Consider the following 11,334-nt stretch of genomic DNA (forward strand, 5'->3'; position numbering starts at 1 on the left):
AAGGGTGTCTCTCCCTCTTTTAGTCAAAATCCGAAGCAGGTTCTGTTCATGCCAGAATTTTGGTGTGTCAGAAGAAAGATTCTCCGCCATCAGCGCCTTTGCCTTGTGGCAGGCAAATATTTAGAGAAAGCCCCTCAACTTCCGACTCCCTGCACCTTTCCTTCAGCGGTGTTAGGCTCAAGTTGGGTCTCTTTTGCTGTTTGAGTTGTGGGCATGTGAAAGCATTGAGGAAGAACAAGGTCTTGGAGCTGTAGCCAACCTCTCCTCTGATCTACTTCCTCGGCTTTATCTTATTCTCTTGTATCTTCCTTTCTTTTTGGTTATGTAGTGAGCTTTGACACAAACTGATTCCAGCTTTTCATTGTACGCTGTACTATTTCTTTGTTTTAGTAAAAATGGAAATTTCTTTACTTGTTTTGAATACTGTTCCTTTGACAACACTACTTTGTGAATGGGTGTGCCTTATGTGTGTGTTTCTTCAAGAATATTTAGAGCAAAATAGCTTGAAACATAATCTAACTAACTCCAATTTACTAATACTACCAGGCATTATATCGATAATTCATAGTAAATCAAACTTAGGAAACTAACCGGGATAACAGTTGAATATTCTGTGATAAGCGCGTGAATACCGTCCAAGGCTGATAATCTCTAAATAATCCATCCGAGCAGTCGACTGGGAAGCAGGGAACTCCGATTGTGCTTCTGTGTACTTGGTTTTCCCATAGGCTTGGGTCCGAGGACCATACAAGTCCTTGGTTCTGTCCAAAACTTGTAAGATTTCTTTTTTGTACTTGGTTTCCCCATAGGCTTGGGTCTGAGGACCATACAAGGCCTTGGTTCTGTCCAAAACTTGTAAGATTTCTTTTTTTTGTACTTGGTTTCCCCATAGGCTTGGGTCCGAGGACCATACAAGTCCTTGGTTCTATCCAAAACTTGTAAGATTTCTTTTTTGTACTTGGTTTCCCCATAGGCTTGGGTCCGAGGACCATACAAGGCCTTGGTTCTGTCCAAAACTTGTAAGATTTCTTTTTTGTACTTGGTTTCCCCATAGGCTTGGGTCCGAGGACCATACAAGGCCTTGGTTCTGTCCAAAACTCGTAAGATTTCTTTTTTGTACTTGGTTTCCCCATAGGCTTGGGTCCGAGGACCATACAAGGCCTTGGTTCTGTCCAAAACTTGTAAGATTTCTTTTTTGTACTTGGTTTCCCCATAGGCTTGGGTCCGAGGATCATACAAGGCCTTGGTTCTGTCCAAAACTCGTAAGATTTCTTTTTTGTACTTGGTTTCCCCATAGGCTTGGGTCCGAGGACCATACAAGGCCTTGGTTCTGTTCAAAACTTGTAAGATTTCTTTTTTGTACTTGGTTTCCCCATAGGCTTGGGTCCGAGGACCATACAAGGCCTTGGTTCTGTCCAAAACTTGTAAGATTTCTTTTTTGTACTTGGTTTCCCCATAGGCTTGGGTCCGAGGACCATACAAGGCCTTGGTTCTGTCCAAAACTTGTAAATCTCTGCTTGCTAGAGAGTTGACTCATGCGCCACCCGTGCCAACGCGCAAGCCTTTCCCACAGACGGCGCCAATTGTAGGGACACGATTCTCAAACGGCCCAACAATGACGTTGGGCTCGCGCGTGAAGGAGCCCTCACAATAAAATTTGTAGAGAGTGGGCTTGAAAGGCTAGCATTTGGTCACAGGGCGTTGGTCCAAACTAGATTTTAAGGAACTCAGATAAGAAAAGGCTTCAGCCTGGATATCCAAGCCCCACAGCTTTATAACTCGAGGGATTGGACTCCTCGGATCAGGTCCGAGGAGCACTAATGTTTTTCTCCGGTTACCCGGCGGGGGGTTTTTCGTGGTGGTGTACATATATTATCCGGGCATTCTCATCCCTGGAGTTTTTTTTTCAGGAAGTGAGATGGGGGCCCTTTTCTAATTAGTTTACCTTTCCTTTTATACTAGCCTACGTTTGTTGTCCCTCGTCCACGTGTAGGGTCAATTTTTCCAGGACTGACATTTGTCCCATCAATCTAATCCCAGAATTGTTGGGGATGGTTAATAAAGCCTAAAAATCAGGTTCTGTTAGGTGTAAAGTCTTATCAATGAAGGGTATTAAGGACAACTTCCCTGAGATATTTTAGATCATCTTACAGATTTGTTCTTATAGCTCTCTTTTACCCCTTTTGTCAAGGGAGCTTTAGGCTTGCCGAGGACTAAACCGTCCTCGGCTGCAAATCTGGACCATCCTTGGCTTTATACTTTTAAGCTTGGGCCATAACTTTTTTCAGCTTGGGCTTGCGGGCTCCCCACGAGCAGGTGGGCCTGGCCTATAAACTATCGGGCCCCACAATAATAAAGCAATGTAAAACCATTATTTGTGATAAGTAATGTATTCCAATGTGATGAAAGTGGTTTGTTGTTGAAGTAATATCAATCAAATTTGTTATCACATTAATATTGAGTAAAGGCACAATGTATTATTGCATGCACTAATATTTATATACATATTTTTTGAAAAAATGATGGAAAGAAAATGACAACTTGGCCGCCGACGTGGTTCAACAAAAACCTAACAATAATAAATGCTACACTTTAACTTTTAGCTATTGTATAGATTAGTATTTAATACAAATCTTTTGTCCCATTTTTTGTGTTCCACATTATTCTCCACCTTCTCCCCCCCCCCCCCTTCTTCCACCCTTAAATTTCAGAAACAAACACACTTATCCCCTCTTCCCTATGTTATAACTATCAAATTATATGAATAAATAAAATAATAATAATGCTAAGAAGTTTGTAGTTTACTGACATTACACTTCTCCAATGGAAGAGAACATGAGTTCAAACTCCCCTTCCCCACTTGTTGCAAGGAAAAAAATTCACTTAATAACATAGAAATTAATAATAATGTTTTACTTGATTCAAACAATTAAAATCAATAACTGAAAATGTTATCACAAGTTCACTGCTAAGATTATGATGAAATATAATCTAAATATAAAATATTTACATCTTTACTCACCTTTTCAAACACTCCGCTTAACATGTCATCCTTTGATATTAAAGTTGAGCTGATTTTCCTCTTGTTATCCTTGTTTGAAGTTGATGCACCCTTAACTTTTTTGTTAGGTTCACCAATTGTTAGAGAAGCTTCCTCTTGGACCTCTTTAGGCACTTTTGTACAAATATTAATATCGTGACCCTTTGCTCCAGCCAAGTGATATTTAATCCTTGTAGCACCCCCAGCAAAAATACTTTCACAATACTTACATTTGAAACAACCATTATTTTGTTTTTCAACATGCTCCCAAAATCGATCTTTCTTTCGAACCATATTTCTTTTCCCTTACAACAGATATATAAAGAGTTTAATATTAGAATATAAAAAAATTGATAGTAAAAATGGATCTATAGAGTAATAAAATTAATTTAAATAATATAGATCTATAGAATAATAAAAATAAGCTAGTTATATTTCTTTAAAAATATTATATAATTATTTTATGTCTATCAAAATCACCTTCAAGTAGTTTTTTGCTAAGCCCTCTAATAGCTAGATAAGCTTGGAATTCGTGTATTTTTAGGAACCTTTCTACAAATAGCAATATCACGATCAATAAATCTAATCCTTGAAACTTTTCCATCAAACTTTTCATCTTATTTTGTTTACTGTGTTAATAAACTATATATATTATATTTAGCCAAGAAAATATAAAATCCATAGCATGAAAGACATGTCAGAGTGCACTTACTCCAAAGTCTGAGAACAATAGAATGAAGACAAATAAGTAAGACTAACACTCTGATGATTATAACGTGTTTTATATCACTTGCCGAAAGGCTCAGATGATTAGAACAAGTAGTAAGACTAACACTCTGCCGAAAGAAGATGATTTTGGATTCGATGTGTAAATGACAACTTAGAGAAATGCCATAGACATTGAACTTAACATGTTTTACAGTACATGCCTTTCTGTTTTGGATTCTAAGGTAAATTTGGTTCCTATGTTGTTGGAAATTTTAGAAGAGTTCCAACTAATAATTACTATGTCAGCCTGCAAATTAAGACTCTTGTTACCAAAATGGGAATTACAGCACAAACATATATAACAGATGTTTCCTTATATGGGTCAAAACACAGGCCCTTTTTATATACAGCTTTGTTTCAAAAAGCCTCATGAGATTCTCTTCTTCATTTTTTTTATTTATTTTTTTATTTTTTTAATTTTTTTTAAAGGAATGAGATTCTTGGCTTTTCCCCCAACCAACTCATCAATCATCACCCGGAATGAGTTTATGTGTGCGTTTGTTTGCACTTTTAGGAGCTCAAAACACGCATATTAGATAAAGCTGAAGAAAAAATGTGTTTGGCTCAGCCCAAAACGCAACTTTTTGATAAAAGTTGCGTTTTGGACTCAGGCAAAAATAGCATCCAAAACGTGCAAAATTTATGGACCTCTTGAGGTCCATAAATCAAAACGTGAATTGGGCGTTTTGATATATCCGTTGGGCTCACAGGAAATTACCAAATTACCCTCTATTAAACAACAAATCTAAAATCAAAACAACAACAACAGCAGATCAAGAACAGAAAAAAAAAAAAAATAGAACAACAACTCTTTCCCATCAAGCCTCTTCAAGGAAGCTAGCTCAAGACCCTCTGGCAGATCAAGACGACTGACAAAAAAAAAGGGGGGGGGGGGAGGGGAGAAAGGACGGATCACCTGCCGATCTGTGATCAAACAAAACTATACCTGAAGAATGGGATACAGATTTACCGACCCGGCATCTCTTTCGTTCAATAATGCCTTCACTTCAAAAGATCAAGAAAAAAAAAATAGAAGCCAATCTGACAAGAAAAGGAACGAACGAAAAGGACGGAAAAAAAAAATTCTGGAAAGAAAAGGATACAAATTTACTCTGGAGTTGGATGAGTTGGGTGAGTTTGGTTTAGCTCACTGTGGAATGAACAAAGGAAAAAAAAATTTCTGGAAAGAAAAGGACTGAGGAAAAAAAAAAATCCTCCGTTCGTTTTGAAGTGCTAAGAGGAAAAAAAAAGAAGAAGAAGGAGAGCTGTGGTGGAACGTTCTGGACTGAAGAGGAAGTGGTATGAAATGAATCAAAGAGGAAAGGAAGAAAAAAAAAAAAAAAAAAAGAGCGTGGGTACGTGTGTGGAGGAGAAAAAAAGAGAGGAAAAAAAAAAGAAAAAAAAAAGTAAGGAGAGCCCACGTGTGTGGAGAGAAAAAGAGAGAAAAAAAGAAACGCTATCACAATATTTTCATAATAAATCTTAAGGTAGGTTATTATTAGCTAATATTAGTAAGAAAAAAATAATTTTTTTAGAAAGAGAAAAAAATAATTTTAATAGTATGTTAAAATTAAAATCAGTATCAATTTTTATCACAATATTTTCACAATACTTTCATAATAAATCTTAAGTGGTAGGTTATTATTAGCTAATATTGGTGAGAAAAAAAATAATTTTTTTAGAAAGAGAAAAATTGATTTAAGTATAATGAAGTAGTTGATTTAAGTATGAAACAAACTCACATTAAAAAAAAATATATATATATGAAATAAATTCCCTTATATACACATTGTCCTTTTTGGTAATTTATCCCTCAAACTGCCACTTTTATAAGTGCTGGCCAAACACTCAGCTTTTTCATTATGCACTTTTTAACAGCTTTTACCAAACACTGAGCTTTTTGAAACTCCACTTTTTCATTATGCACTTTTAACAAAACTCCACTTTTTCATTATGCACTTTTACAAAAAACTGAACCAAACTCACCCTATATTACTTTACCCATCTTGCAGTTTTTTTATTATTATTATTAGTTTTCCTTCAATTTTTATGGATTATTTATGCAATTCTTTTTTATTTATATCATAATTAATAGATTACTATTTCTTTAAATGTCAAATTTCATTTGAAAAAGAATAAGAAGTCTTTTTATTTTATCAAAGATTGTTAATGGTTTAAACCAAGCCAAAAAAAAAGTTGAAAAAAAAGAACTAAAAGTTATAATATTAAAAATAAAAATAAAAATAAAAGAGAGAAAAAGAACATTATTACTAACTTTTGAGAGCAATAACTTAAAAAAATTAAGAATAAAAAATTCATGTAATAATTTATTCTTTTTCACATAAATTTGTGCACAAATAAGAATTATAAGGGTGGTCAAAATTTAATATTTTTTTGAAGTTGACTATAATGTTTCAAGTATATATATTCACATTAGTTGTTAAATTATTGCAACTTGATCATTCTTTGAGTATATTAACCAAAATTTCAGAATTGACACGAGTTTTATATGAGATTGTCAAGTTACTAAAATTCCTTTCATGAGAGAAGTGGAAATTTTTTTTAAAAGAAAAAAACAAAATGAATTATTCAAGCGTAACACATTCATTGAAATAAAAAATAAAACCCTCAAGCAAATAAATATGATATGAATGTTTTTTATTATTATTTAGATTAGACTCAAGTACTCATATACATATGAATGCATATGAGAGTCGCTTTGGCTTCACCACTAGTCTTGCTCTTGATTGAACAAGGTTGATATATTAAAAAGCAAGTTTAGATTCGAGGTTTTCTATTTTCAATGCTCTGTTTGTTTCGAGTTTCGACAATAATATTTTCTAAAAAATGAGTTATTTAAAAAAAAATATTTTCTATAAAACTATCTCATTTTTTAATGTTGGCAGCAACTTTAAATGAGTTGAAAAACAATTTCCAAACTTCCCTTATTTAGCTTGTTGTGAGATAAAATTGTTTTCTAAAAACATTTAATGAAAAACAGTTTCAAAAAATAAGTCATACTTTTTCTGTTGACCAAAAATAGTTTTCTTTTGGCCTATTTTTTCTTATGCTACTAAGCACTAAAAAGAAATTATCTTTATAGAAGGTTTTTCATTGAAACAAATAGACATGACTTAGATAAAAATGGTCTGTATACTTCATGAAACAAATCGCAAAAGAGACATTTAACCAAAAAAAAAAAATCACAAAAGAGATAAGTCCCTGAGTGTCATAAAAAATGAAGGGTTTAACTTACTTCAAATATTTTTTTAACTGAAATCTTCTTTTTGTTTTAATGAGAAATTACCACATTATCTACTAACTAAATAAAATGTAGAGATTAAACCCACTACCACTTGCCATAGTATATTTAAAGGAAAAAAAATGACCATTTAAAAAAAGTACTAAAAGTATATCAAAAATAAATCATATATTGGTTGCATAGTTTAAGAATATACAAGATATGTGCAATTTATCCCAAAAAAATAATAATAAAGATTTGGGGGTGTTTGGTACACCATTTCAAACAATCATTTTCAGTTTTTAAACAACATTACATGTATTTCCACACACTTTTTTATCCACACATTTTCACACATGTTTTCAAATAACAAAACACATATTTTTAAGTGCATGTGCCAAACAAACCCTTGGATTTTTTTTCTTCTAGTTTAAATAACTTGAATAAAGTAGATTTGATTTTTTTTTTCCTATTTAATATATGGATCAAAATGATTTAATGATTAGTAAAAGTGTCTTCCATCTCCGTTTTAGGCTATGCATTCCCAACAAACAGAAAAAACAATAAACAATTTCTTCCATTAGCACAAAATGGTTGCAGCAATAATAAGGATCTAAGCACACACATGTCTCAACATAAACTGAAAATACATGTCTCAACATTGTTGAAATGATATATTAGAGCATTATCAAGAGCCAAAGTAACAGGATGACAACCACAGAAACAACTAGTTAAAACATTTATATCAAAACTATGTTGTGCAGTAACCCCATCCTATTAACTGTCAATAGCCATTATAAACTTTTAGAAGATTTATCATAACTATGTTGTTCAGTAGGCAGAGGAGCGAGATAATACCCATAACTTGCTTCATGTAATTAAAGACATCATGCACAAGACAATTTTTACATTTCACAAAAAGAACATAACTTGTTCACAAGAACAAAAACAATGAACATTATTACAAGGGAGAGTAACAGTAATCATAACATTAGGATAATCACCTCAACAGATGGAGAAACAAGTAGATCACGACCCAAAACCAATTCAAGAGGAAAGTACTTGAGAGTGAGTGAGTGACTGTGTGAGCTGTGAGATTGAATGTGAGTGACAGTCAGAGCGAGGCCGAGGCGTGGCTTCGTGCTCTTGTGCGTGGCTGCGTGAGTGATAGAGAGATTGAGGGTTAGGGCGAGGGCGTGAGGCACTGAAGCGAGAGTTGAAATGAGATTATGAGAGGCGGATGGGTACTGGGTTAGTGACTTATGGGTTTACAGCTATATGTATGTATATATATATATATAAGGGGTTTTTAGTAATTTCTTGCTAATTGGGTCATATCCCAGTCGGGTTTTGGGCCAGGTTTTTGATAAAACCCAAACCCAACCCAAATCCGCTTCGAGTTTTTTTTTTTTTAAAATCCATATCCAACCTCTATTCTTTATCGGGCTAGGTAAAATCTGGCCCATTAAAGTCAGGTCAGGACGAATATCCACGGGTCGGATCTAAATTGTCATCCCTAACTAAACCTATATATTCAGCCAATTTAAAATAATAATAAAATTGAATAGCATGAAAGACATGTCAGGATGCACTTAGAGTACGTTTGGTACACTGAATGGAGATTACGACATGAATTGTAATCTTTATTACTAGTAATAAAATGTGTTGTAATGTAATAACTAAACATATTCATTAGTTTGGTTATGAGTTATAACATTAGAATGAAACTTAACATTTATTTTAGGAAATATCTTACTCATACAATTATATCTCCTTAAAAATTGTTAATTTTAAATTTAAGAGAGATATGTATTACTTTTATAATTTTTTATTTTTATAATGGTTAGATGTATATGGAAAGTTTGTTTTTTTTTGGAAATATATTAAGTTTTGAAATTATTGCACTTACTAAGGAATAGCTAATACAACCTTTTAAAGAGGAATAATTATTCTTCATTTTGAAAAATAGCTATTCATAAGGAATAATTATACCTTGTAATAAAAATATAACCAAACTAAAGAAAAACTAAACCATAAGAATAACTATTACATTACAGCACTTATTACAATCTACCAACCATGCCCTTACTGTTCTACCTTGCAAATAGGTAGATGCAATTAGGAAGAGTGAGAGAAAGAGAGGAGCTTATCAAAAAAAGAGAGAAGGAAATAGATATATAGAGGCGGTTTGGATGGCGCGTTTTACGCGATTCAGTTTCAACGTTTTGGGTTTTTTTTTTTTTTTTTTTTTTTTTTTTTTTTTTTTTCAGCGCATGAATAGTAAAATCACATGAAGTTCCTGTGCAGAGACAAAAATCACTGTTCACACACTATAACAGTACTGTTCACGCATTAAAAAATATTAAAAATGGATCCCACCGTACTATTTATATATTTAAAAATTATTTTACTACAATATTTTATATTTTTAGTTTTCAATTTCAGTAACAATAAGTTCAATCAAATCAGACTCATAGTCTGAGAAGAATAAAGAGGAGGAGAAGAGAAAGACGTAATGGTCTGGCAATGTATAAAAATAAAACGCGTTTTTGAACCTTTGCTAAAGTTTCCTTCCTTATCTCAATTATCAGAACAAGTTGGCCCACCAATTTACTTTTAATATGTATGTGTCAAAGCACTGAAAGCATTAATCGCAGTCCCTTTAAATACAGCTTTGTTTAAAAAGATTTGAAAATTGTAATTTAAAGAGTGGTATAGAAATACATGTTTAAAATATTCATAATACAAAAAATATGTTTAGAACACTTTCCAAACATGTTTTTTTTTTTTTTTAACAATAATTTTTAATGTTTGACAATTAAAAACTGTTATTAAAAATCTTGTACCAAATAACCCTTATTGTTTTACTTTTACTACCAACTAACTCATCGCTCATCGCCCAGACACAATGCATTTACATAATCACAAATTTCAGGACACATTTATAAATTAATTCAGAGGTTAATTTGGTTCTTATCTTGGAAATTTTAGAAGAGTTCCAACTAATTACCATGACCCTTCTTTGTTTTAAAAAGCCTCATGAGATTCTTTGGTTTTTCGGTTTTTCCCAACCAACTCACCCAGAAAGAGTTTATATTATCACAAATGTTGAGTTTATAATAAATTTGTCCCCCACACCACCCCACTTTACCCATCTTATAAAGTTTTTTTTTTTTTTTTAAGTTTTCCTTCATTTTTATGGATTATTTATGCAATTATTATTTTTATTTATACCATAATTAATAGATTATTGTTTCTTTTATGTGTCAGACTTCATTTGAAAAAGAATGAAAAAGTCTTCTATTTTTATTTATTTATTTTTATTAATGATTGTTAAAGGTTTGAGCCATAAAGGACAACAAATGTTGAAAAAAAGAACTAAGAGTTTAATTTTTCTAATTTGAATTTATTGTTTAAATTATTTTTTCTCATTTATAACAATTAATAATAACCAATTACGTATAATTTGTTTTAAAAATTTTTATACCCACGGGGTTAGCATTTCCTTCTAGAAGCTGACAGAACAGAAGAGATTGTTTTAACTCCGATTTGTTAATACAATTAATTAATTTGCCTTAACCTTTTGATTATCAAAAAATTTGCCTTAACCTTTTGTTGTCTGAAAAGTGAGCTCCGAGATCTGAATGGACTTGTCAAATTCAGAAGCAGATCAGACCAGATCACGTGAATAAAGTGTAGCTGGGATGTGATAGGACCAATGTGATGTCCCCAGGTTGTTGGCTACATTTCAACCTTGGAATTATTGAAGAGATTGCTACATGTCCAGACTCAACCAAACGAGAAATTATACGCTGAAATCATCTAAAATCATAATTTGAAGTCACTATTTGAGTTTAAAATGCGTGTGTAAGAGTTATTTCTCGTCTATTTTCCGATGGCTATAATATCAAAAGAGAAAATTATGTTACATATACAATTTATTTTTTTGATCGGTACAAGTGTCCAAGACTTTGTCCCAACTAATCTTTGGGGGTGCACAGACATTGGCAAAGAGTTTCCCACAAATACTCTTTGGATAATTCACAGGGTGATTAAATTCCCCTAATACACTTACATTGATACAATGTTGCACACACGAACCTATTTCAGTTTTTTTTTTTTTTTGGGTGTATTAGTGAGTGTGCAACATTGTATCAATGTAAGTGTATTGGGGGAATTTAATCACCCTTTGAATTATATACACAAAAAAAAAAAAAAAAAATTAGTGAGTGTGTAATAATCCTAATCATCTCAAAAGTTCATCTCTTTCTTAGGTTGCATTTGG

The 11,334-nt window shown here is 32.7% G+C and overlaps 1 long non-coding RNA gene across 1 annotated transcript; it reads right to left on the reverse strand.

Annotated features, from left to right (window-relative positions):
* Positions 1–2,887: 2,887 nt before the first annotated feature.
* On the reverse strand, positions 2,888–9,191 carry LOC126703523 (uncharacterized). Its single transcript, XR_007648110.1, has 2 exons — positions 9,139–9,191; positions 2,888–3,345 (listed from the first exon to the last, which is right to left on the reverse strand). It is a non-coding gene; the product is annotated as an uncharacterized LOC126703523 (long non-coding RNA).
* Positions 9,192–11,334: the final 2,143 nt, after the last annotated feature.

Source organism: Quercus robur, chromosome 10 (assembly GCF_932294415.1).
Source record: "Quercus robur chromosome 10, dhQueRobu3.1, whole genome shotgun sequence".
NCBI lineage: Eukaryota > Viridiplantae > Streptophyta > Magnoliopsida > Fagales > Fagaceae > Quercus > Quercus robur.